This window comes from Gavialis gangeticus, unplaced genomic scaffold (assembly GCF_001723915.1).
Source record: "Gavialis gangeticus isolate Ggan-Ray unplaced genomic scaffold, GavGan_comp1, whole genome shotgun sequence".
NCBI classification, from domain to species: Eukaryota; Metazoa; Chordata; order Crocodylia; family Gavialidae; genus Gavialis; species Gavialis gangeticus.
This window is the reverse complement of record NW_017729031.1, coordinates 18,358,842-18,363,345: the sequence shown is the minus strand read 5'-3', so window position 1 is coordinate 18,363,345 and position 4,504 is coordinate 18,358,842.

The following is a 4,504-nucleotide window of genomic DNA, read 5'->3' as shown; positions in this document are numbered from 1 at the left end:
CACTGGCTGAGGCCAGCACATTGGGGGTGGGTCACTCTTGCACTCCTCCCAGGAGGCCTCATGGGCTCCCCAGGCTGCCGAAGAATGCTGAGCTCAGTCAGGCCACTCCTGATTGGCTGCCAGATCCATGTGGCAGACATCTCCATTCCCGCTTCCCCACCCCTCCCTGTTGCCTGGCTGCAGCTGGCAGCTGGCTGGAAGCAGGACTGGGGAGAGGGGCTGTGCTGGCTTGAGTCTGGGAGAGCTGGGGGTGGGGCCTGCTGGATGCTTGGCCATGGCAGCCAAGCATGGGGCAAATGTTAACTCACTTCCCTGCAAATGGGGGGCTAGCGGGGAGGTGGAGAGGGGGGTGCTGATAGACAGCAACCTAACTTCAATTGAAAAGGGAACTGGTGCTGAAGTTTGACACACCAGTCTAACCTAAATCAATTAAGTATGAGTGCACGGTGATCTGGGTCTTTCTTAGACCAGGTTCCACCATTTTTAGACGAGTCTGTGTGAGATGAACTTCTGTTCTATTACGGGTTTAGACCAGTTTTCAATCACTAAAACTGCTAAAAGTGTAATGTCTGTACCTGGCCTCAGTGTAAGATTAAGGTTGGAAGTGATCATTTAGGAGAATCCTTGGGTTGCCTTTGAACTCAGGGACTCAGGAGCCCATGCCAGGTCTATGTTAGATGATGTTAAAAATGTATCTTAGGTTAAAGCTAATAATTTAAAGATATATTTTCAGTTTTCTGTAAAACATTCTTTTTAGACTGCCCATCTCATGACTGAGGGAGGGGGAGTTCAGGCAGCAAGCAAGATCTTTGTAGTAATCACTGGAATTATTAACCACATGGTAATTATTTTTAATTTCATAAATATGCCATATTGAAACCACAAGGCTCCTAAAGTGTTTTACAAACCAGGTCCCTACTTCTCCTTTTATGCATGCCATTTATTTTAATGGAATTAGTTCCAATTTTTACTGAAGAAACAGGCCTATGTATCTATATATGGCCACAGATACACCAAGAACTATTCAATTCCATTCAACACTGAAATGCTGAAATGCAGCAACTCTGGTCTGGACTGTGCCAACTCTTCAATACACAGCAACATTATATAGTAATTTAAGGCACAAAGTATAGAATAGTTGTCATTAAAGTGTTTTATACATAATTTTAACATAGATAAGGAATGATAAATTTGTTTGATGTTATGTGTTGATTATGTCATGAGGAAAAGTTAAAGCTATGTATGTAGCTTAAAAATTTGGTATAAATATGTGTGCAGTTTACAAATTTGTAATTTTCAGTGATATTAACATTATTGGGAAGCGGTTAAAGCACATATTTTCTTTTACAAAGCCATGGTAGTATAAGAATATAAAATTTTGGAAATCAATTCCCTGACAGGAAATGAAGATTTATAATCTAGTAATACATGAGTATGAACTTTGAATATAGTTTTGCAAATTTTGAAATGATAGCTAAGACCGTAAGTCAGATATTGTATGGGTGATATGCAAGAAAGTAAACTTCAGCAAAGACAAATGAGAGGTGCTATATGTAGGGATTAGAAATCAATGCACAAATATGGAATGAGATAACTGGTAGGGGTATGAGAAATGGGCCCTATTCAATTTGGATTCAGCCCAAATTGGGGACAGTGATTCGATTAGTTGATTTGGATCACTGTCCCTGATTCAATTCAGCCAAATCCAAATTTGAAGATTCGATGCTGAATCGGAGAATCAGTGATTCAGATGTAGGCACAGCTTTAAAAGTTTTTTACTTCTACATAACTTGAGGTAGCAGGCGTGGCTCATGATCGCTGCGATGCTGGGGCACATGGAGTGTCCCACAGGAGCATGCGGGGCCCTGTGCATACTCAGAGGAGAATCCAGAAGTGGACAAGAAGTACTTACAGTCCACTTCTGGGTCCATCAGCGAGCATGCTGGGGGGCCCCCCATTCCCCCGTGGCTTGGTGATTGGCCGCAGGGGGACCCCAGGTGCCCCCCCCCAGACCCAGGAAGCACCAGTCACTGAGCCGGAAGGATGCGGGGGGATTCAGAGGGTTCCAATTCGATTTGGAGAGATTAAAGGGTCCTCTGATTTGATTCAGATTCAGAGATTTGGCCACCGAATCAGGATGTATCTCCACTGAATTGAATCAGGGACCAAAACTTCACACAGCCCTAGTAACTGGTTTGGGAGCAGTGCCACTGGAAAAGATCTGTGTTATGGTGAATTACAAACTCAGTGTGTACCCACCTGGTTTCGAACATCCAGTCACGCTCTATGCATCCCTGGATGTTCGGGGTTGTCCGCCCATCCGTCCCTACGATCCCGACGAGTTGGTGTCATTGACTGGAATCGTCTCTCCCTAATCTCGCCTGCCATGACTTCGATCTTATCCCAGTGGTGGGGTTTGACTATCAGGGTTTCTCGTTTGTGGGACCATGGGATGACAATCTTCTGCGAGGCTCCACCTCCCCTCTACCTCACCTTACACCCCACCTTGATGAATGTTGACGGTTTTCGGCCACGTCCCTCTGATAGCTAGGGCTTGGCACCCTTTTCTTAGTAGGCTATAGGAGTCCGGCTACAGGCTCCCCCCTTCTCCCCCTTCCTCCTAAGAGCTGACTGCCCTTGCCCATGGTTGAACCCTGTCTGGGCTCTAAACCTCACAACCCCTCCAAAATGGGTAACAAAAAGAAAACACAAAGTATATCACCGGCAGAGAAACATCAGTTACCAAGGGCTGCCCTTCGCCCCCTTATATGCCTATTCCTGCAGCCTGCCCTATTGCCACTGGCTGCAGCCTCTAAGGCCCTTGACAAACCTAGACTCAGTCTGGGTCAGCCTGCTGTCTCCCTCCTCCTCCCCTTCGTTCTCTACCAAGCCTGTGGGTTCGCTGTATTCTCGGTGGATCCCCTTGGCGTGTCTCCCCCACAGCTTCTGGAGAGGCAACTCTATATGGTCATTGCTCATCTTCCGTCGCCCTTCCCACATCTCGTGCCCTTCAGCCTCCACTAGGGGTACCTCCCTGGGGCTGTCCGAGCCCTCTACAATTCCACCTGATCTGGCAATCTGGCTTCTGCCGCTTCTCGTGACCCTTTGTGGGCACCTCCAGGTCTGAGTGCTCTCCAGCTCTCTTCTGCCTCTGCATCTCAGCTCTGCCTTCTCACCTCCTGCCTCGTTACCGCAGCAACCTCCTCCTGCAAGGTCTTGCTCTCTCCTCCGGGGTTGCAGGCTGCAAACCCCCGTGCTCCTCCACTCTGAGGGGACTCTGAGAGAGCTTCCCCCTCTGGTGCTCCTGCTGGTCTCCTCCCTTTCTCCTCGCATGCAGCTCCTTTTAACTCCCCTGACCAGCTCCTGCAGCTGCTGCCATCAGCTCACTGCAAATTTATAAAAACGTGGCTAATGATCTGGTCGGGGCCCGCCACCACTTCTGGCTTCATCGCAGTTCCGGCTAAAAGTAAGAATCTTTCTGTTTGCTTCTCTTTTCTTTCTTCTCTTTCTCCGTCCCATTCCTGCTCCCTGGGCTCCCCGGGGTTTTTTCCTTGGTTGCTCCCCGGGACACAGTGTTTGGTGCTGCTGCAATAAACATATTATACACACAAAACAAATTCCAGGTTAAGTTTCGTTAACAGAACTGTATGCAAGACACAGGAAGTGATTCTTCTTTGCACTGGTTCAGTTTAAATATTATGTGCAGAATTGGGCGTTGATTTGTAAAAAGACTCTAAAGGAATTAGAGTGGCCTCAGAAATAAGTGACAAATATTGTAGCAAAACCCCCACTTTTTCTTTTTTCATGCATATATATATATACATGATAGATAGGTATTCCTTTCCCCAATTATTTCTGGCTTTTCTTTCTTTCCCTCTATTTCCTATAGACAAGCATAAGCGAGCTCAGACTTAGGATAAGCTTTAACATTTTTATTTTGATAGCAAGTTTTTGGTTTTGGATAACCACTGTTTTATATTGTATTATTATTAGGTTTGTATTGATTCTTACTGTTGTATATTGTATTATTATCACTTTTGTATTGATTGTTATTGTTTCATATGGATCTTGTATGGTTTAGGACTGTGTTTGGAAGTGAACCAAAGTAATGTCAAGTTTCTATTTTGTATGTCAAGTCTCCTTCTTGTGTCCTCTGCCCAGGCATCCCCTGTGTCGTAACTGTACAAGTCATGTACCCCTCCCATGTAAAATTGGTTCCCAGATTAATAGAAGTGATTGGGAATGATTGAAATACAATGGTAGCAGGCCTCTACTGAATGTCCTGTAACAACTGGGCCATCACCTCGCATTGATTCATCCAGGAACCATGGACCTCATCCAGGACCAGAGACATGGACCCAGCATTTGAAAGACAAAAGACCCTGCAGAACTAGCAACTCTACCATTGTACCCCACCATTACAGACACTCAAAACTGCACATCCCTGCATGGAGCACACATGCTCAGTACGCCAGGGGCTGACCCTTGCCTGGGCATGCCTCCT